We start from the raw sequence: 23,657 nt of genomic DNA on the forward strand, positions 1-23,657 counted from the left end.
CTGCATTCAGTTTGTTGGGACACAAGTTAAAAAGTCCTGTTTTATCCCAATTTAGGGCTGCATCACATTGGTAAAAATACAGTACATGGTGAGCAGTGTGCAAACAGCTAGTCACAAAAGGAAGCAATCTTCTGTCATCTAGCCAGACCAGAGAAGCATGTAGAAAAACTGACTTCATCACAGATTAAAAAACGGACAGGTCGTGCAGCCAGTTGGAGGACATTTTCATGCTTTTGCTGCTGATAATAGGGTGATTCAAATGATTTTAATGCCTGAGGCGAAGGACAATATGACTGCACACACCCCATGCAGTGAACAGGATGCCACAGCAGGACAAGGAAGGTGGTGGCAGTGTGGCACCTGTGGTGGAAAGGACCTGGCACTTGCTGCCCTCTCTGCACCTGTGCCTGAGATTAATGCCTCACCCTGCCTCATGGAAGCACCACCTCTGCAATAATGCATATAATTGAATGACCAGGGTTGAATTTGGGTCATATGAAGTTCTCATAAACCGTCATTTTTTTAAAAAAAGGAGTACAAATAGATGGAACTAGCTGAGCCAGGCGCAGAGCATCTGCGCCTCCAGCCAGCCCACCCACTGCCGCTGTCCCCACCACCACCACGGACACGGCCAGATTTCTGGCTGACTGGCTGCTTCTCCCCCACTCGCTTCTGCCCCTCACGCTTTCTGGCAGGCCGGTTGGCCAGAAAGCTGGCCCGCCACCTCCTCCCACTTCCTCCTCCCAGCGGCCAGCCCAGGCCAGCCAGCTGCCACCACCTGTTCCTGGTGCCCAGCCCGCCTCCTCCTATTCCTGGTGCCCAGCCCGCCACTGCCTCCATCACCTCCCCATCCCTGGTGGCCGGCCCAGCCTGCCACCACCGCCATTGTCTCCGCGTCCCCATCACTATCTTCCAGGCAGCTGCTCTCGCGAGAGCTGCCACACATGGGATTAGCAACGGGTACGCCTAGGAGAAACAAATATATAGTTGCCCCCACAAATGGTAAAATAAATAGTTGTCCCGTCAGAGAAAATACAATTCTTTCACATCAACATCTCATCTCATGCAAACAACATGTGCCACCATTAGATAACCCTAAGCACAGATAGGGGAAAAATGTGTGAACAGCTGGGGGTAATTAGAAAGCTTTTACAGTAGCCAATCAAACACTGAAAAAGCAAACTAGTTTTAAATGTAAAAACAGCTCACCCTGTCCACTGAGTGATCAGCTGCAGCAAAAGCATTCCAAATTGCTTCAGGTGCATATATGCCATATATATGGCTGCCTAGGATTGTGGCCATGATAAGCATTGCAGCAGGATTTAATGATCTCAAAAAAGAACATGATAATTGACCCTTTGTTGCTAGCAGTTAAGGGGGTTTGTCATACCAGAAGACCTTTAATGCTGTAATGTAGCTCTTCTGGGCACTTCTGCAATGTGCTTGTGCATCTAATGCATATACCATACCTGCCAACATGTCCCTATTTTCCCATTCAGTTGAATGGGAAAATAGGAACATGTTAGCAGGTATGATATGCACATGCTGAGTAATCTGTATTGTGCTGATTTTTCCTCTCTTCGCAGTACAATTTTATAGCTGCATTGGTTGACTAGCCAGATATGTCAAGCGTGGAAAGCAATAAGCGTGTCTGGGCTCATAGGAGGGCCATCTCTGTGGTCCCCCCTCTTCTTTGGACCCCCCCCATTCATTCAGCCCCCTCTCTAGCTGCTTTTAAGGGCCTTCTTAAGACTGACCTGCCCTTTAATTTTAATTATTTTATTTTATTTTTTATTTAAATTGTTATTGGTATTGTTGTTGTTCAATCACCACCTAGAGTCTTTGGAGGAGGCAGTATATAAGAAAATTTTAATAACTAACTAATGTGACTGAATCAATGCTGGTGTGTTGCTGTTTCCCCACTTAGCCAAACCTGTGATTTACTCCTCTAATGCAGAGTATGTACTTCTTAGCATCTGCCTATACTGAAATTCATTCAGTATTTCAGGAGTACATTGATTGTCCTGAAATAATGATATATTCTGCTTTTAGTGTTGTTTTAAATACGAAATTAAGGTCAACACTTAATATTTTAAAACTTTTTAATTTGTAATGTTGTAACTTGTAATCTGAAATTTTGGTTTTAACTGAGATTTGTTTTTAGCTAGTCTCTATTTCATCAGTTTTATATTGTTTTGTATAGTTTTACTGACCTTGTTAGCCACCCCGAGCAGTAGTGTACTGGAGAGGCAGTGTATAAATATTTTAAATAAATAAAGAAAAATAAAATTTAAAAAGTGATGTTTCAAGATTTCTTTCATAGTTTCCCCTCTATAATTCATAGGTGTTGCAATGTTCTAAAATGTGTCTTCTAGCTCAGTGTTTCTCAAACTTTTTGGAGTCAAGGACCGCTAAATTCTTCGTGCAGAGTTTCAAGGACCGCTACATTCTTCATGCGCAGTTTCCCGGACCAGCAGTTAGTAAAGGGGTTTCAAGTCTGTCTATCTATCTATCTATCTATCTATCTATCTATCTATCTATCTATCTATCTATCAGACTTCTATACTGCCCAAAACTTGCATCTCTGGGCAGTTTAGAATGAAAATAATATAAGCATTGAAATAATTAAATTTGGAATCTTTTGCAAACATGGAATATTAGGGGTTCTTAACCTTGGGTCCCTCAGTTAAACTCCCATAACCCCCAACAACAATGGCATTTGGCCATTATGGCTGGGGATTATGGGAGTAGAAGTCCACCAATGTCTGGGTACCCAAGGTTGAGAACTCCTGAATTTAAAAGCCTGGGTGAACAAATTTGTCTCCAGTATGTCTGGAGTGGAGGTGCTTGTGATTACTCAATGGAGAGGGGATGTTGGGCCATTAGAAAAATTCAAAAGCTACATGGGGCCAATGAAAACAACATACAAGCAAGCCCCACTGATGCAAGAGGGAAACAGCATTCCCTCTCAAGGCGCCTCAACCACAACAGGCAGCTGGGTTTCAATCAACCAACCTTTGGCTGCAAACAATGAGCATGTAAGAACCAGTAGCCCTTGAAGTGGCGCCCACTGCCATACTTTTTCCTCCATGCCCCCGCACCGCATACAGTTTGAAGCTGTAAAGATAGGGAATAAGATAGCTGTAGGAAGATCTCAGCAGCACGTGGAGGCAAGGCACAAGAAGGGTCCCATGCCTCTGTGATACTCTTCCTCTTCCATGCCATGTGCAAAATTGAGGAAGTGAGTGCCTTGATTTCAGTTGGCGGGGGGTTGACTCCCAGTCAGGGACCGGCACTCAACCCTTCGGGGACCGGCAGCGGTCCAGGGACCGGTGGTTGAGAAACACTGTTCTAGCTTATGATATATTAATGAAATTGTTCATTCTGCTGTTCTAGAACTCTTTGGGGTATTTTAAAGAACTAATGAGAGAAAGGCATAATAAATTATTCTTAACTCCCCTGATTATAGAAGGGGATTAGGTAATACTCTGGTGTCAACATTTTAAAAAATCATGTTAATATAAAATAAAACTTTGTATATGTAACCTTGTGTGTGTGTGTTTTAAGTTACTAAGGAGTTATTCAGAGTTGTGCATCTTCTGTGAGTCCATTTTGTTTGGCTGGCAGGGGACATTTGTCTTAAATTAGTTTCACATTCTGGAATTGCTGTACTCTCAACAACCTCAATTGTCCTGCCTCGGCAACCTCAGGGAGAGATTGGAATACCCGAGTAATTTGTGAAGCATGTCGCCATGTCATCGAGCTAACAGAACTTGGAGTTTCATATAATATGCTTTTGCAAGTGGAAAAGATAAACCCATGAAGTCAAGCCACCTTTTGGATGTGTTCTTTCTTTTTCTTTTTTCTTTTTTTGCCCCTGGAGGGTTGCTGTAGGATAGAGATTCTGAGAGAGAGGAAAGATTCTATGAAGAGAAATAAAATGAGATATTGAGAAGAACTTAGATTATGGAGAAGAGTTTGTGCGGTGATTAAGACAAGGAGGTAAGAGAGGGCAAAAACTGAATGACTGAAAGAAGGCATCTGCAACCTTCTGCTAAAGAGCAGCATTCTGCCCAGAGACGCAAGTTTTGGGCAGTATAGAAATATTTTAAATAAATATTTTTTAAAACATGTAAATAAATAAGTAATTCATCCAGTCACAGAGTCAGCACCAGGAGCAAGGGAAACTGAAGCCTGGGAACTGCAGGGAAAACTGAGGATTTGCTTCTTCATTCATTTGTAGAGTACAAAAAATTGTGAGACTCCTCCTTCTGGTTTGGCTTTCTTCTACCCTCGTGATTCTTTTAAGGGAATTGGGGTCCAATGTTTTGATATAATGTACACATGCATATTATGTAAACATGTAAAATTATTTTGTTTAAATTGATTTATAAATATTAGTTTGTTAACAGCATATGATTTCTTTTAATTTTGGCTCCCATTTCATTTCTGTGTTGGTTTCTTGATTATGGACTCTGCAAGAAATAGGAGAAGGTTAAAGCTGCATACTGAATTTCTGTGAATGGAATCTGCAGACTAATGTCAATGGAACAAACTGGAACAAGTAGCACTAGCACTTACATTTATATACCGCTCTATAGCCGGAGCTCTCTAAGCGGTTTACAATGATTTAGCATATTGCCCCCAACATTCTGGGTACTCATTTTACTGACCTCGGAAGGATGGAAGGCTGAGTCAACCTTGAGCCCCTGGTCAGGATCGAACTTGAAACCTTCTGGTTACAGGGCGGCAGTTTTACCACTGCGCCACCAGGGGCTCTGGTGGAAGTAGAAAGCTGATATGCTAGCCTTGGGCCAAAATAAACCAATACATACATACAGTAGAAAGCTGACAAATGACAAGTTACTTTAAGCATGTGCCCTGCAAGTGTATGCTTTTTAAAAAAAATTTTTAAAAATTGTTACATAACAGTTGGATTAGGCCACCTGTATATGGGGGATGGGCATTTTAAAACTCCACTCCACCATGTTTCCAGTCTAAATCCTTTCTCCCTGTTGTTAATATATATCAAAAGGAGCTTTTGCTCCCTGGAAAGGTAGCAATCCTGATTAGGACTGCAGCAGGGGGTGTAGGGTTCAAGCAGCACCCCCCTCCATTCCTAATCTGTGGAGGCCAAGAAATACTATGTAGCCATAAAAAAACCTACACACTAGCAAAGCATGTGCTTAAAGTAAGGTCATTTCCTTAGCACATGCTAGAATAGTTGCCCAGTATAATGTCCCTGCTACAACTAATTTTGTGACGGGCTTGATCCATTCAGTCCTGTGTATTTGTGTGCTCAAGTTCTTAGGAGTTGATAGTAAGAAAATACTATCAGTTCAAAATACAATTTCAAAATAAGAAAATACAGTTCAAAAATAATTAATGACTTTGAGTGCCTTAGATATTTTACCAATCCTATCTCAGTTCCTGCAAATGGATTTGATCTGGATCTGAGCCAAGGCTAAGGAAGTTTCAAGAATGAGCCCTTCAGAGTGTCATAATACAGAAGCCCACTGGTCTGAAATCATCAGACCTGCCAGAACTGAGAACGAACACATGCTCCATTTTGGTATGCCATTTCATTTCTGTTTCGTTCATTTCTTCTATAAGTGGCAGCAAAAGGGAGTAAACTTTATAAGAATGATGTGGAAGTATTTCTTGGATTCCAAAAGGAGGAGACTTGTGGAACTTTGGATGAATTTGGAAGTCAAGCCATTAAAATGGAACAATGTTGTATCCTATTCAGTTATCTTTTGCAGTCCGTTCGGACATTTCTCCCAGGGACGGGGTCCTATAGAGAGTGTGTGAGAGGGGTCAGAAAGGAAAAGGGAGGGAAAGGAGAAGGGTAAAATTGAGTTGTTGCTGAATAAATCTTTAGTTAAATCTACATAAGATTTCATTGTGTATATGAGGGAAGCCGCTATAAAACAAATTCCTTTTAAAAAATGGCATTAGGTAAATATTGCTCCATGAATATGAGTGAATCAAAATGAGGAATTTCATGTTTTTTGTCTCCTACAACAAAGAATTTCCAGTTGAGAATCATTAGCTACAACAGGTATGTTGCTGAAGGTGCTGGGCTGGCTTTAGAGGCCATTTCCCCCCTTTCTAAATTAATTGGGGGTGGGGATGAAATAGCTGCCTAGCTGTCTAGACATCATGCTAAGGGGTTGAAGATGCAAATAGAAACCACTTTCCTTTCTGTTACAATGCTAGACTTCACTGTCTCACTTCCATATAGTATAAGAATAAGCTCCGCGAATTGCTTCCCTGCTGAGCAAATGCTACAAAATGAAGATCAAAGCTCATTCTCTTGTAGATGCAGCTCCTTCTCTCTCATTCATTCGTTTTAATACACACCAGCCGTGTGAAAGGCTGGACTTAGAAGCTCCCTTTATAGCTACATGCAGCCTTACTTCCTTACTGCTGAACTCATTTTTTTATTTTACATTTTTACAGTGAATAAAGAGCATGCTTGGTGCTAGTGTTATGTATTAGGGGTGTGAAATTCGGATTTTCTGTGTTTCAATTTGTATCTGAATCAAAACAGCCCCAATTCGATTTGGATCCGAATCTAACCCATCCAAATCACCCCATATTCGATTCGGATCTGAATCACGGCTGATTCGATTTGAATTGATTTGGGTTTCGGATCTGTCCTATTAATTCCCCCAGATTCACAGCTTTCATTTAAAAAAAAAAGCTACGCTCTAGCCCTTATAGAAGTGGAGTTATGGAACAAAATGTGTGGTCACTATTTTTCAAGTTTTCGGATTCTTTGATGTATAATAACTTTCACTCAACGAATCCTTATGAGGATTCATTACACACCTTCATTTCTTCTATCCATTTTGACTGTCTTTTTGACAGCGCCAACTGTCAACTGCCATATGCCAACTACACCCCACTCCCACCCACAAGGCAGTGGGGTACTACTCAGTTTAAGTTAAGTGCCTAATGGGCAGAGGCTACCACCCAAATTGTAGAGGGATTGGGCAAAGGGCTGATTTTTGGTGAATTGTTGAGGTTTATGCATCTTTAAGGTTTCTCCCCATAAGGTATAATGGAGGTTTCAGCAGCCCCATAAGTGCACTTGGGGGGTGCCGGGGTGGCCCAGAGCGAGTGGTGGTATAGTGCACATAGGGTGCCAACCACTTCCATGGGTTGTTAACCCATGGGGTACAGGGTTCTGTTGTTTCTGTGGTGGTCTGAGTGTAGATTCTATGGTAGCAAATGAGAGTGGATTCATGGTTTGTATTGAAAATCTCATTTGCTACCAGAGAATCTACACTCGGAACACCTCAGAAACAACAGAATCCTGAACCCCATGGTTAGAAACCTATGGGGGTGGCTGGCATCCTCTGTTCACTACACCACCACTCACTCTGGGCCACCCCAGTGCTCCCCAAGTGCAGTTATGGGGCTGCTGAAACCTACATGATTCCCTATGGAGAAAAACCTTAAAGATGCGTAAACTTCAACAAATCACCAAAAATCAGCCCTCTTCCCAAATCCTTTGAAAAAATTCTGGTAGCTTCCCTTGGGCACTACCACCAACCCCACACTGTTCTAGGCCACCCCTTCCCCCCAGCATGAAGCGATACACCTCCATTATACCTTAAGGGGAAAAACCTTAAAGATGCATAAACTCCAACAATTCACCAAAAATCAGCCCTTTGTCCAATCCCTCTGCAATTTGGGTGGTAGCCTCTACCCATTAGGCACTACCACCTCACCCCACTCTTCCATCCCAGATCCTGCTTTATGCCCCAAATCTGCCCCAAAGACACTAAACCTTCAACAATTCACCAAAAATCAGCCTTTTGCCCAATTCCTCTGAAATTTGGGTGGTAGCCTCTACCCATTAGGCACTTATCTTAAACTGAGTAGTACCCCACTGCCTTGTGAGTGGGACTGGGGTGTAGTTGGCACATGGCAGTTGACAGTTGGCGCTGTTGAAAAGACAGTCAAAACGAATAGAAGAAATGAAGGTGTGTAATGAATTCTCATAAGGATACATTGAATGAAAGTTATTATACACCAAAGAATCCAAAATCTTGAAAAATAGTGACCACACATTTTGTTCCATAACTCCACTTCTATAAGGGCTAGAGCTTAGCTTTTTTTAAAACGAAAGCTGGGAATCTGGGGGAATTAATGGAACAGATCTCAAACCCGAATCAAATCAGCTGTGATTTGATTTGTACTCGAATCTAGCCAATGGACCACAGGCGTGATTCGTTTTGTCCCCGAATCACCCGAATCAGCTAGATTCGGGTACAAATCAATTTGTATCCGAATCAATTTGCACATCCCTATTATTCATTGTACACAAGTACTTCAGGGTAGCCACCCTGCACAAAAGCCTGTCATACTGTTTTCAGACCACTTGCTTTGTTGGTCACTGAAAGTATCATTGTTTTCAGTGAGACAACCAACATATCACAAGTAATGCTAAAAAGGGCATTTTAATGGCAAGATGCTAATCAAATGGTGGCAAGGTCTGAGATGTGGCACATAACCAAGCTCATCATTCAAGCTTGGGATTTTCAAACATGCAAACAGAGAAGGTAGAGGAAGAGGATTGGTCTACTGGCTGCTGATGTTGCAATTGCTCTTAACGCAGCACTTTTAAAAAATTGCTTTTCCTAGGGAAGTGCCATATGAGGGACTCTTTCCTGTCATGCGTCCCTGTCAAGGCCACATGATCCCTAAATATGGTCTGCTACCTTCCCTTCCTCTCAGCTTTCTAAAGGTATTTCTTTTGACTGGCTGTTGATACAATTCAGGAGCAGGAGGTAGACAAACTTGCATTCTTTTAGGCGTCTTGAATGTTGCTACAGGCTATTTGGTAATAATAACTAATGATTTTATTTTGATATTGCAATTGTGATTGTATAATTTTAGATCTTATTATGAAATGTATTTCTAATTTTATTATATTCTGTACATCATTTTGAAAGTCTAAACTGTCAATCAATAGAAGTTACTATCCCAAACCATGGTAACAGGGATACCAACAGTGCAGAAGACAGCTTCTGTGTATAATAGCCCAAAGCTGTACTTCCAGAGGAAAAGGTCAGAGACCAGTTAGGCCACAAATGCCATCCCTCAATGAACCTTACCAAATGATGTCTGCAATCTGAACCTCTTCTTAATTATCTGTTTTTATTGAGGAGATGAAAACTACATGATCAATGTTCTCTGCAGTTCAATGTGCCTTCTACCTACACTTTTTGTAGCCACTTTAGACCCTGCCTTAATTTTGGTGTTATTCTTCAGATTGCTGATTCTGTCTATAATAGCTTTGTGGGTGTAAAGCAAGTGTAAACATAGTGTGTACAGAAAATATATGCAGCATTTACTATGTGAGAATGCTGGATTTTAAAAACTATTCCTATGGCTGCATTATTAGTTTTCATATTTCAATCAGCAAGGCAACATGTAGCATTTAATTTTGATGGAAGTGCTGCAGAACTGAGAGCTACATGCTCTCAGAATGACATGCTAGACATGATGGGGAATAGGGAGGAGATCTGTAGAATAGCTATACACTTCTTGCATGATCCTGAGTTTGTTCCCAGGCTTGCCCTAGTGGAGCAAACTGCATATGTAAAGTCTTTGAAATCCCAATGAATTTCACTAGTCAGACTATTGCTATTTAAGCAGCCAGGATTTAATGCACATGCATATAAAAGGCCAGATGGTGGCAGCATAGAATGCATTCAGCAGCTCGAAAAATGTTCATTCTTTAGATTTTAAACAGAGAGAAGAGGCAGGTTAGATATCAAGACTCATCCACCTCATCATCTGTTCCTTATCCATTATGCTTAAAGTACTGACTTTTTCTCTTTGAAGACAAAAGAGCGCAAGGATAGGTTTCTTTCACAATATCCAGACAGAATGGCTAAGTGGATGACTAGTGAGCTGAGAAGACCCGTTTTGGACAGAAATATGCTTTATTATGTCGTGGAGCAAAGTGAACAAATTATGAGGATTTATATTGTCCTGAAACAACATTCTAGTGCATGATGAATGAAATCAACACCGTTCTCATAGAAAACCTTATGCTCGTTGAAAAAGACTGATATAATGAGAGGGTTCTTTGCATGTCATTTAACTGGACAATGGATACTTGTTGCACATAAAACTGGACATTTGTGCATGAAGATGGCCATTATTTTTAGAATCCAGTTAGTAGCTGTCTCCTGTAGTGTGCATACAGATAAGTGGATGAGTTCTTTTGACTGACTGCTTTAATAAAAGGGTTGATTATGTGGAATCTTTCTTCTGTCTAGGAGAGAGGAATGCATGACCTAAATACACACATTTCCAATGATCCTTTGGTTAACAAATTGCTTATGGAAAATATTATTAATGTCAGTGGCCTTTAGTCATGCAACTAATTCTGGTTAAATCAACAAGGTCACTCAGATGAATAAAGGCTTGTATGATCAAGGGTGTGTGTGTGTTCTTTTAATAATGAGGTCCATACATGTCTCAAATACAAATACTCAGTGACGTATCAGTATGTTACAAAGAATGGATATGAATTATCTTTATAATTAATTCTCTTAGCCAGCCATGCATGGGGATGTGGTGGCAAAGGAGGCACCTGATTGGCTGAGCTCCAGTTGGCTGGTGAAGGCACCTGATTGGCTGGGTGCAGGTTGGCCCAGACGCTGTGAGGTGGCGGCAGCTCTATGCAGGTGGTGGTGGTGAGGAGGAATGGAAGGGAGGCCGTTGGAGGGAGGGAAATGGGCGGCGGGGCTCCCCTGTTCGCCGCCCTGGAGGAAAAAGGTGGCAGCGGGGCCCTTTTTGGCTGCCCAGTGAGGCTCTGTGCAGGTGGGGGGGGGAGGAACAGAATGGAGGCCGTTGGAGGCCATTGGTGGGAAGGAAATGGGATGTGGGGCTTCCCTGTTCGCCGCCCAGGAGGAGGGATGGCGCTGGCATCCTTTTTGGCTGCCCACTGCCTGGTGAGGCTCAGTGCACTTGGTGAGGGGGAGGAATGGAAGGGGGGAGGGGAAGAGATCATGGGGCTGGTGGGGAGAGAGGAGAGACCGGGGCAGGAGGGAGAGGGGAACAGTTGGCCCCAAAGAGCGCACAGATGCTCTGTGTGGGGTAGGCTAATTATTTATATAGCACTCAAGTATGTTCAAAGCACTTTACATACTAGAACCCTTCAGCAGCCCTATAAGGTAGGTGTTATGACCCTGGATTTGGGACCCCTGTCCACTGAGGAATGAAGTGGGCATTTTAGAGGATGAGATAGGGTGGGAAGATCATATAACCCAGACCCTGGGAGACACCATGCTACTGGGACTCCCCATGCCAGAGGAAATGGAGCCAACACCCCACCATGATCCTAGGGCACAGACCTGCTTTCATTCTCTGAGCTGGATGAATCCTCAAGGGCCTGCCAGGCCAACTAGAAGTCCCCCACTGCTAGCAGAAGCAGTGCTTACAAAACTGGGCAAGACCCCCTTTAAACTACAGCACCTTCACCAGGGAAGGGGTAGGGCCAGTCCACTCTACCTGGTAGCAGCTATATAAACAAGCAGTCGACTCCAAGCATCTGCTAGAGCAGGGCTCCTCAACTTTGGCCCTCCTGCAGATGTTGGCCTACAACTCCCATAATCCTTGGCTATTGGCCACTGTGGCTAGGGATTATGGGAGTTGTAGTCCAAAAACAGCGGGGGGGGTTTAAATCGAGCAGGCCTGTGCTAGAGCAACATCCATCTTTGTTGTTGCCAGCTCTCTTGCTTGGAATTATCTATGGTCCTGAATACTTTACCTATTGTGCTGCCTTGGAGCTATCTGAGGTCTGGTTCCTTCCTGGAACCTCAGTGGAGGCCTTGGCTCAGCCTTAGACTCCTTCCTAGAACAGGATAGCAGGTCAATAGTGTGGGCCTCATAGTACAAATTAAATTTGACAATGGGTTTTTTTTAATGAGTTCATGTCTGAAATATGAATTAAGCACTTTTTAGCTCAAACAATCTAAAAGATTTTTAGCCTCCACAATGTATGACCCACCAGCATAGGAAGCTCTATTATACTGCGTTAGACCATTTCTCCATCTAGTCCAGTATTGTCTACCTTAACAGGCAGCTGCTCTCCAAAAGAGATGTTTCCTGGCCCTGCTCTCTGAAATCCTTATAATTGGTAGTGCCAGGTATTAAATCTAACATCTTCTGCATGCAAAGCCTGTGCTCTAACACTGAGCAGTTGCCTCACCAATCCTACCAGCAACAGTTCATGCAACTATACTATAGTTTTTAGCAAGATGCAAACAGAACAGCGAAATAATCCATTATTTTCAGAACAGTGCAATAATCCAAATAGCTCAACTAAGTGAACTGTTCCATAACCAGTGGTACATATGCTTGACTACTGTAATGCTCTCCAGATGGGGCTGCCTTTGTAGGTAGTTCGGAAACTACAATTGGTACAGAATGTGGCAGCCAGATTGATCTCTGGGTTTACCCGAAGGGACCATATAACACCTATTTTGAAAGAACTGCACTGCCTGCCGACATGTTTCCAAACAAAATACAAAGTGCTGGTTATTACCTATAAAGCCTTTAATGGCTTTATTGATGATGACTCTGCCACTGGCCTTGGTGCCATGTTATCCCAGGTGGTTAGTGGAGAAGAGCACCTCATCTTGTTTCTTAGCTGAAAGCTGCAACTTCCAGAACGTTGGTACTCTACAGTTGAAAGAGAAGCATGACAAACCCCTTTGTCTTGATCACCAATCATGCCCTGCTCCAGTAGCTGCAGCAGATGAAAAACCATAACCCTTGCATCTTGCGGTGGTACCTCATCTTGATGCCATTCAAGTTCACCATTCAACACCGGAAGGGAGGAGACAACCTGAATGCCAACTGCTTCTCCTGGCTCTATGAGGACCGCAATCCACCCCACCAGTTCTTCTCAAGGGGAGAAAGGTGTGTTGGGATATGGTGGCCCTCTCAAGAGATGGTGATCAGTTAGAATCTGAGTTAGAAACAAGTCTTGTCCAATGAGCCATGCAGAAGAAAATTCTTGGCTTACAACCCAACACAACACAACAGTGCTTCAGACAAATGAGTAAACATGCTTGGGAAACCCTAGCAGAGAAGCCCTCTCTGACTCCAGCAAGTTCCAAAGACCTTAACCACATTTTCATTTTTTCCACATTCATTATTGGTGGTGGAAGAACAATGTGGGATTGGTTATTGTGATTAAAAACCAATCATTGCTATATCCTCTCCCGCGACCCAGCAGGTTTTTTTCCTGTTAGTGTACACACTGGTTTCAGAAAATGGGTTGTCCTATTCACCTAAACTCCCAGCATGAGTATCTTATAACCTATGTTCTGAATAGCAGTCATCTATCAGCCTCCCATGCTGCCTGTTCCATGTCTTGGTCAATCTCATGCCCATAAACTGAATGTGATGTTTGAATGTGATGATCATATATGTAGGACCAATTTGTCATTTTAAAAAGATGGATCATATATTCTATACACACATTCAGGGCTGGTGTGAATTATTTGGGAAAATATTCACACTAAAAATATTTTCCTAATTCACATAACTTGTGCAAAATTATCAGTACTATTCCACGCTGTGGGTGGGCATGAGTCTTGGTCGCAGTGCCTGTTCTGAGAAGTACAGAACTGCTGAGAATTGTATCAGTTCTCAGATAGGTTGTAAGCTGGTGCCATTCTACGCTGCTCCAAAGGAGCTGTTTTTAGGGTTGAGTGGGCATGCCTTCTCTTACAATAAAGTACATTTCAGTGCTACCTCACAGTGATTATGAATAGTGGACTACTGTATAGATGTTTTAAAACAAATAAAAACATGTATACACATGTTTCCTAGTATACATGTATAAACATGTATCCTAGCCCTTCAAGAAGCTCACAACTTCAATGGGAAAAATTATTCCATGGCATGAAAGTAAGTAAACTGACACCACAATCCTGTGCATATATTTTGTGGCGCTTACTCCCAGGAAAATGTGCACAGGAGTGCAGCCTGTATCAGCAATATTTATGAATGACATTCCTGACATATTTATGAATGGCATTCGTTTGTGGCAGTTACCAATAGAATAAAAATAGAAATATCTAGAGGGAAAAGATCTCAGATCATGAGGTCTATCATAAACACATACACACAAAAATAATGTGCAACAATTCTAGCAGGGTCTTTTAGCTGTCAGGTTTTGGTCACTGATCTGAGCCCAGATAACTCTCTGAGGCTTCACTCTTGGTGTTTCTCTCCCCCACCCCCACCCCTAAGCCAGTGTGATATTTAATTATGCTGTGTTTCTATTCAAGGTGGATTAAATGTTTTTTAATTTGTTTCTTGCGCAGCTTGATGTACATTTGTGCTACTGCAAACCTGAAATGCAGCTGCAAATGTCTGGTGTTCCCAATAACTATTTAAAAATATAGTAAACTAAGGCTAGTGAGGAAAGAAGGGTTTGTTCCTTTCTTTTGATACAATACCCACATGCATGTATGCGCACACACACACCCTCCTCCTCCTCCTCCTCCTCCTCCTCTTCTTCTTCTTCTTCTTCTTCTTCTTCTTCTTCTTCTTCTTCTTCTATTTATTTATACAAGGGGTTCTCAAAGTGGTTTACACAGAAAAATAAAATAAATAATTAAATAAATAAGATGGTTCCCTGTTCCAAATGGGCTCACAATCTTAAAAGCAAGCTAAGGTAGACATCAGCAACAGCCACTGGTGGGATGTTGTGCTGGGGTTGGATAGGGCCAGTTGCTCTCCCCCAGCTAAATATAAGAGAGTTGCCACTCTAAAAGGCGCCTCCTTGCTCACTTAGCAGGGCAGCAATCTCTAACGACAATGTAAACAGAAACCAGGATCACAGATTCCTGAGCCACAGGTGTCCCCACAGTGCATCATGAGAACCCAGAGTTTTTCCAGGAATCTGGACCCACCACCATGAGAACTGTAGCGAGTCTGTATCAGCCAGATTGGATCAGATCCTAAATTATCAGTCTGGGTTCACCCTGGCAGATGATTCAGATTCAAATAGAACTCTGGTTCTCATAACACATGCCATGAGAATGTAGTATGAGGCTCAGTTATTATTGTTATGGCTGGCCTGCTAATGAGCTTGCTGGGTAACAGTCCAGATTAGTTAGTGTATGTTTCACGAGTGGGAGCTAATGGTTCAAGATATCTGATAGCTGGGGACCTCTGAGCTTTTGAATGAGATATGCATAAGAACTTGAAGAAGTTGAGCTTGAAGAGCAACTCCTGCAGCTGAGTAGAGGGGCCAGAAGCTACGTGAGAAGCTAACATGACTGGAACTTGCCATGTTTGCCCCATCAGAAAAAAATCCATGGGGCAGGATTTGGATCAGGACGTGTGTGTGTGTGTGTGTGTGTGTGTGTGTGTGTGTGTGTGATCCAACCTTTGCCCCTGCACAGTCCTGATCCAAATTGCCTACAAAAGCTGCCGTTAGCTGCAGAGGGAAAAACTTAGAAGAAAGAGGAGCTTTGCTTGTGAAAAGCGTCTTTGCCCAGTTTCCAGGGATTGCCCCCTCCTACTGTAGTGCCACTTTGCATGCCATTCCTGAGAATGAATGAATGAAAGCAGAGAGGGCTATGTGTGGGTGAGCACACATCTCATATATTCCTTTAGCTCCATGGTGGAGATTTTGCCAGAGGCTTGCCAGCTGGGTGTCTGATCCGGCCTTTTGTATGGACCAGAAAACACAACCTAGGATAACAAGATGGAAAGGTTACCAAGAAGCCTATAGCTGTAATAACTGGTGCAGAAGCAGAAATTTCAGCAGGTGCAACTGTTTCCTTGGCATGATAAGCTGCACCTGTAGATATTCTTCCTTCTGCACACCTATTAAAGCTGTAGGAGCCCTATCCTCCTTTGCATTTAGTTACTCCATGGGTTCTCTCAAAGTTCCAATAAACGCTAACATTTAAAAAAACTGGATCTGGATAGCTTTGAACTGTCTCATTTTTATAAGGTGAATATTCAAATATTTTTTTTAAATGCTTTGGAATACACTGATGCATAAAAACAACAACAGCAAGAATCAAAATGCTGGAGGGAAAACCTGAGCATATTTCAGAAGCATTTGCAAAATCCTGGACCCCCTTTGCTTGAGGACTAAATTATCCTTTATGTCACCAGACATACGCCATATCTGTTCTCTTTGCAAGGAAGGATAATTTTAGATACAAGGAGAAAAATGTTCTCTCAGACTGTTAGGAGAATATGCGGTGTATGTGAAAGGCTATGCCCAATACATATTTCTTTCTGGGACTTGCTAGTGAATAAGTCATGCTACCTAGCTGTCATTCACCTGTATACTTGATGCTTAGGTTTTAAGTATTTTTATAAATTAAGCAGAAGACAAACATAATGTAAAGAGAGAAGTCAGTGAGCAGGTCTGTTCTTCTCACACAGAACAAAGGTTAAATCTCTGTTCTGCATCTCCAAGCCTTGGGAACATGCACTCCCCCGTCCCTGTCTGTGTGCAAGTCAGAAGAATCTGACTTCTAACTGTGGCTGGAAACAAACCAAGATTGATTGTGACATTTAAACCAACCAAACTTGGAACCAAAGTGCTTGAGATAAACTGAGATGCCAAGGTCTGAAGTGAGTTTCAGCTGCATTTATTTCAAGCACTTGGGGAAGGAAAACCCAAGATAGGTCTTTTTGGATGTCATGTCTGATCTTGATTTGTTTGTAACCATAGTTAGAAGTAGGGGCTCCACACATGATCCATGTATAAAGCCTAACCGGGCTCTGCGGGCAGAGCGGGCTTAGCCCACTCTCCCTGCAGACGAGCTCACCCTGGGAATCAGCTGCCCATACGACTACCAGCTCCATCATGGAGCTGGTAGGGGCGGTGGGGATTGGGGCCACCTGCCCCTCGGAAGCCCCAGGATGCTCCACACAAATGCGTGGGGCATTCTGGGGGGACCCCCGACACCGGGAGTCTTACTGCAGCCTCCTGTTTGTGGGTCTTCTCATGAGTTGCCGTGCTGCAGAGCCGTGTCATCTCATGACCGAGAAAACAGGGTTAGTGGAGCGCTCGCTCCATCAACCTTGCTTAACCGAGGTGGAGGGTACTCAGTGAGGTTTGCTGCCAGGAGCTGCATGGCTCCCATTGCAGCACACGACCACAGGAAAGCGGGCTGGGCTCCCTTAGGCTGCTTTCTTGCAGTCATGAGAATAGCCTTGTAGAATTCTTTTGACGTGTGTGGGCAGAGATGCGGGAAGCACCTGCTTTCAAAGCTAGGAGGCATTGCATGGAACCGAGATTTAACTTGGTTCCATGTGATGTCTGAATCCTCCCACTGTCAGTTCTTCACCCATGGAGTGAGCCCAGCTTCCTGCTGATTTCAGAGTGTGCATGACAGACGTAAGCCCTGTTCTCATGACATATCCAAGGTGTATGATGGAGGGAGATAACACAGTGACAGGTTCTGCCCCTTTAGCTACACATGTTCACTTCAATGTCATCATGGGATCAGCACATGCACAACTAACTGTGCATGTGCAAGGCTTCCTCTACACAATCATGGATCCTGGAAAAGCAAAGAGAATGTCCTATATGTGTGCAACTGTATGTGTGTTGACTCCATGCAGACTTGACTTAAACATACATAGTGCGCTGTTCACTTGTGTCCCCCCCACCCCATGCATTGAGGAAATGATTGAGAGGGAAATGGGACCATGTGTGCTGGCCACAACTTCTAATGTCCATACATTGACTTCAGGGCTGACCCTAGGATAAATAGTACCCTAGGCAGGGAGTGCCTTCTGTGCCCCTTCATGGTTAGTTTAACAGTGTTGCCAAGTTGTGTAGCTTGTGCAAGTTCACCTTGGCATCCCCTTCAGGGAGGTGCCATGGGCGACTACTCAGCTTGACCACCCCTAGCCCTGATTGGACGTTAATGTGATGGTAGAGTTTCTTCACATTAATGTTGAATACATATATGTCATGGGGTGTGGCCAATTGGTGCAGTCTTCATTCTCCCACACACATTCCTCAAGTGTGTGGGGAAAGGAATTAATGAACGGCCCTTAGATCTGCCCTTTACTATGTTCCCTTAAATTGGATATGTCATGTGAATAGGGCAACATGCAGAGGTGTACCTAGGTAATTTTGGAGCCTGGACCTAAAGGCCTTTGGAGGCCCCCCTCTCCTGAAAATTAAGCATCATCATGTTCCACCGGGCAACCACACCACCTGGGACAGTCTAAAGAGGAAATGGGGAACCCCAGGGGCTGTGGAGGCCCTGGACTTCAGCCCCAAAGCCCAGGGGTGAGAGCACCTCTGGCAATTTGTACCAGCAAACGGAACACTAGTTCAGCTCTCTGTCTTGCCCTTTCGCCTATGATTTAGAGGTGCTGCCCATTCTTCCCCCCCCCCAGTGATTTGTGTACATTTAGTTGTTTATTCATTGTAGGGTGTTTTTTTTAACCCTTCAGACTTTTTTTTTAAATTGTAAAATTATTTCAGGGATTCATGGTTGTGGGGAGCATTTTCTGACATCACAACACCAGCCCATAATTGCCCAGCACTGGTTGATTCTTATTACAACTCAAGCCCTTTAAAAGAAATTAAAAAAAAAGTGTTTGGAGCTCAATCAGTGCATATATATTCACAAAACAGTCAAACTGCTTCTACCACTCTCAAAATGGTGAGTATGTTCTTCACTCTAACAATAGGAATGATGGACATTTGAAGCAATTTCAACTTCATTTTTAAAATGCTGAAAGTGAAGTCTTGTTATACACATTTGTTGTGACAGACTATAGCAATCACACACCCTTATATCCCATAGAATATTATTTATTTCACTAGCTCCTCCTCCTGAACTGATTGTTAAGCTGCAGATGTAATGTACTGGATATTTTTAGTTAGTTCGTGACTGCGTTTTCCCACACATTTCTTTCTGAAATCAGTACATTCCAAGCAAAAGCCACATATTCCCACTAGAGGGCAGAATCAGACAAATATTTTGTGAAAGTGGTACCCAAGAGAAACCTGCGAAAGTAGAATGCACCGTCCAAAAATCTCTGCAACAGGCTAGACCATTGTGGCTAAGCGAGAATGGTAAAGTCTTTTTTCATCTGTGAACTGAAACAGGATGGCTCTTCAGTAAATATAGGCTTTTGACCATCTCTCTCAGTTACTGAGATGTTTTTGTATGCTGTAATCAAATCACTGTGAGGGATACATCCTGTTTGCAGGTTAATTCTGGATTCATCTTGACTGAAAACAGTAGCCATTTTGGTCTGACAAATCTCCATCAAACCAAAATGTTTTGCTTCCAGACAGAGATGCATTTTGTTTTTGCAATGTATGTAGAAGCAATTATTGCCAATTTAATCATGTGTATCCTTCTTGCCAGATAATCCTAGCCCTCTTCTCATCCTCCATGTTATGACCAAATTCGTGTGTGTGTGTGTGTGTGTGTGTGTGTGGAGGGGGAGGGTCATGGCAGCTCATACTGCTCTTGATCTTTGTGTACTCATTGACCTGCCCATCAGGCTCCATGCACTGGGTGTGGAGCAGCAGGATCTATGTGAGTACAACAACCATGTGTGTAGGACTTGCACACGTGATCAGTGCAAGCAGAGTTTCTGATAGCAAGTATAGTTGCTAACATGCATATGATTATGCATGCATGATCATTTTTCACTTTCAACCAAACACTCAGAATTTGGGGGGTGGGGGTGGGGTTCAGGCATGACCAAGCTCCCCCCTCCATATACAATCACAGGAGCTGCAACATGACAACAGTGCTTCAGCTCCAGAGACCAGGAAAACTGTGCTACTAAGATTTCATTTCCCTTCCTGTTCTACTTTCTGATTTTGACATATTCATCTTTGTGATATATATTCATCATTAACGCACATTCATCATAAATAAGATCATAAATGTTACTAGATTGGGGTGATAGAGAATCACCAGAAGAAAAGAGAGGTGTTTTGTGGGTTGGGGTTTTTTTTTTTTTTTGCCTGATTGCCTGAAGGTGACTCTTACTCACCAAAGGTGATCAGAAGAATGGCTGTTTACAAGCCTCCATTTCCTAACTCACCTAATGCAAACTCAGAAACTTCAAAGCATCTACTGGGGATTATTATTCATGTTATTGGTCACTTCAAATAATATTATTTTCCTTCTGATAGGTGGTGAGTTTTTCTAACAGCATGCATAGGCCTTTTCTGGAGCTTTCCAGACTTAGTAATGTATGTAACTGTTTTGCCCTGGCATCTTATAGTGTGTCAGTGTACTAATTTGAATACTATTTCTGTCACACTTTGTGTGCCTGCATTTATGTCCAGTTTCTCTGAATAAACATTTATTTGGGCAAATGGTTCTATGTTTTACCTGAATATTCAAATGCCCTTACCAAACCACATCAATTACGCCATCCATCCAGAACACTTTGTTCCTGATATAATGCAGAGACGTGATAAAGAGTATGGCTGAAAAGCCAGGGGAGGGCCAAACTACAAAGTGATGTTAAGCTCATCATTAATACATTGGCTTAAAACAGGAAGTGCTCCCACAGGTGCTTTTTGACAAAAAAAGGGACACTTCGGGTCTACTTCCTCTTTTAAGCCCATCTGTTAATGAGGGCTTAATATCACATGTAGTTTGCCCAGAATTAATAAGAAAGGTATAAATAGACTCAAATAACTTTTATACTTAACTGCTGGATATCCAGAAATCCCGAATTAGCCACCACGATGAATATTTATATACTGCTTTTCAACAAAAGCATTTTATGTAAATACATACATACATACATATATACATACATACATACGATGGTTCCCTGTCTCCAAAGGGCTCACAATCTAAAAAAGAACATAAATTAGACACCAGCAACAACCATTGGAGGGAAGCTGTGCTGGGGTCGGATAGGGGCAGTTGCTCTCCCCCTTCTAAATATAAGAAGATCACCATTTAAAATGTGCCTCCTTGCTATTAATAAAGGAATTAGATGGTAGCAGCCACCCAGAATTTGGAGCCAGTAGGAAATGTGTTTGGCTACACTATTTCATGATCAGGGCATCCTGATCAGTTTCTGTACAGATGACCCTTTGTATAGCACTTTTGCTATCCACTTAAATGCACTATGTTCATTATCTCAATAATCCTTTCAGCATACAGTTGTGAGTAGACTAGAATTATTACCCCCATTTTGCAATAAGGGACTGAGAGACCATGGCTAGCCTAAGCTAAGTATGGTTTGGATTGATAGGCTTTCATCTTGTAGCTCATATTTTTAAAATTATTTTTATTGTTAAATTATTGCATCACTTAGCTCATTGCTGCACAAATGCAATGTTGAACATATGGTTCATACCAGGGAATATACAGTAATGATATTATATACAGTAGTGCACATAGGACAATTTGGAGTCTGGACCTAAAGGCCTTAAGCATCATCCCCTACACACACACACACAGACACACACACACACACACACACACACACACACCATGACACATGCAGTATTTTTAAAACATGGGTTCTTGAAAGCACAAATAGCAGCTGAACTCACAAGAATGTAAGCATATAAAACAAACAGGTATATTTATGCAAATATGCATTAACATAAACATTTCAACTCACAACTTAACATACTCCCATCCCACATATTGTCCCCTCTGTCTCTAAAGCACCCAGTGCAAGTCACAATCACATTCGGCCACCTGGCCCAACATGGGCCGCTGGTGCAGTGTGGTGACCACACCACCAGACTAAAGAGGATTTGGGGGCCCCCAGGGAGTGTGGAGGCCCTGGACTTCAGCCCCGAAGTCCAGGGGTAAGAGCGCCTCTGATTATATAGGACTAACCACTCCCAGTACAGATGCTGTAAAAATGGTATTATGCACAACTGCCGATGCCATAGAAATATGCAGCAACTGTAGGGCAGAGGGAAACTTCACCTCATTCACCTATGAATGAATGAACTCACCTGTACCCCAACATTATAGGCTATCCAGCCATTTAAAGGCTTGTTCAGATGTTACTGAGAGCAGCAGTACCCACGGTTACAGTTGCTAAAGCTGGGAGGAAGTCCCTCCCCATCAGCGATGGGGTGGGACGTCCTCTTTGCTTTCATCACTGTCACTCCTGCCGGGTCCTCATGGTTACAGCACCATCTGAAGAGGAAGTACTGTAACCATGATGGCCACTGCTTCTGTGCAGGGCTGTCCCTAGGGGGTATGTGGGGCTGGGGGTGAATCAGCATGTACGAGGCCCCCTTAATATTTCATATGATTATAAAAATCACACTGATTGGTGACATACTGTGTAAACAGTGTGAGCCAGTGAATGAGGTTTTTGGACATACCCAACCAGCTTGGACAGATAGTGCTTACTTATTTCTCATGGTCATTAGGAATGAATTTAATAGAGATTTTGATTTTCTTTTCTTTTCGGCATTAACCTTCCTAATCTCAGCTCTTGATATAAAGAGACTGTGCTGTCATATTCCTGCATTTTGCATAGTAGCCACAGTATATTTGTGTGGCATCAGTGGCATGGATAGGGTCACTATTAAGTCATGATTTCACTGGCCTGTTGAGGCTTTTGTCTTCTTGACCAGTAGCCAAAGAGGACAGAAAGTCAGAAAACACTCTCGTTGTGTCATTCCTGTACGTTAAGGTATCACATGGAGATGTATGGTTGCATGTGTAGTGTGATTTACATGCATGCACTGTGAAGGCTGGGCTTTAGTGTATGCAAACACATGCAGGCGGAGCTACCTCCTGCTGCTCTAACACTAAATAAAAGAATCATGCAGATGGCTGGTATATTTTTGCAAAGTCCATCTGTAAAGGTGCATTTGCCTACACTGTGTATTGATCTTCCAGCTTCAGTGGAGATGAACCAGCAAGCCTAGAGCAGAGCCTTAGCATATCCTTCTCACAGCCTTCCATCACATCACACCCCAGGCCATCTCTCAGGCAATGCAGCATCTATCAGGCCACTACCACTTGCTAAGGGTGAGACGGATCAGTTCCACAGCTCTCCTGGAGAATCTGAGGAAGTCACAAAGAAAAGGCACATGCTCAGAGGCATGTTGGGGGAGGCACTCTGTATATGCTTAGCCCCAGGTACTGTAATTTTTGTAAGCAGAAATGTGGATCTTGGGCAAGGGCCCTGCCCTTTTGACCTGTTCTGTCCTGATCTTGTTTGGGAAGGGAGTAGCAGTTAGTTCAGAGATGTGTATCAGACACTCTCCTGGAATGATTCAAACCAACTGCTATTACTACTGTTACTACAGATATTTATATATGGCTTTTCAATGTTCTAGAACTTTTCAAAGTTCTCAGAATGGTTTAAAACTTTAAACAGAAAGATAAATATTTTTTTTAAAAAAATAGATGTTTCCCTGTCCACAAAGGGTTCACAATCTAAAAAAAGAAATACAAGGAAGACACCAGCAACTGTCACTGGAAATATACTGTACTTGGTTTGCTCTCTCCTGCTAAATATAAGAGAATCAACACTTTAAAAGGTGCTTCTTGGCCCACATAGCAGGTGTTTATTTTGGTCTTAGGGCAGAGTGGTTTTAAAAAGTTATTTTAAAGGCAGCATTCTCTGAAGTGATCCTCACGATCACTCCAGGA

At 42.7% G+C, this 23,657-nt stretch overlaps 1 long non-coding RNA gene across 2 annotated transcripts; it reads right to left on the minus strand.

The window, feature by feature from the left end:
- Nucleotides 1-4,187: 4,187 nt before the first annotated feature.
- On the minus strand, nt 4,188-22,079 carry LOC128324018 (uncharacterized). 2 transcript variants are annotated; one of them, XR_008306570.1, is made up of 4 exons: nt 21,998-22,079; nt 12,575-12,711; nt 11,798-11,881; nt 4,188-4,475 (listed from the first exon to the last, which is right to left on the minus strand). It is a non-coding gene; the product is annotated as an uncharacterized LOC128324018 (long non-coding RNA). The 2 variants fall into 2 exon arrangements; XR_008306571.1 differs by lacking the exon at nt 11,798-11,881.
- Nucleotides 22,080-23,657: the final 1,578 nt, after the last annotated feature.

Source organism: Hemicordylus capensis, chromosome 4 (assembly GCF_027244095.1).
Source record: "Hemicordylus capensis ecotype Gifberg chromosome 4, rHemCap1.1.pri, whole genome shotgun sequence".
NCBI lineage: Eukaryota > Metazoa > Chordata > Lepidosauria > Squamata > Cordylidae > Hemicordylus > Hemicordylus capensis.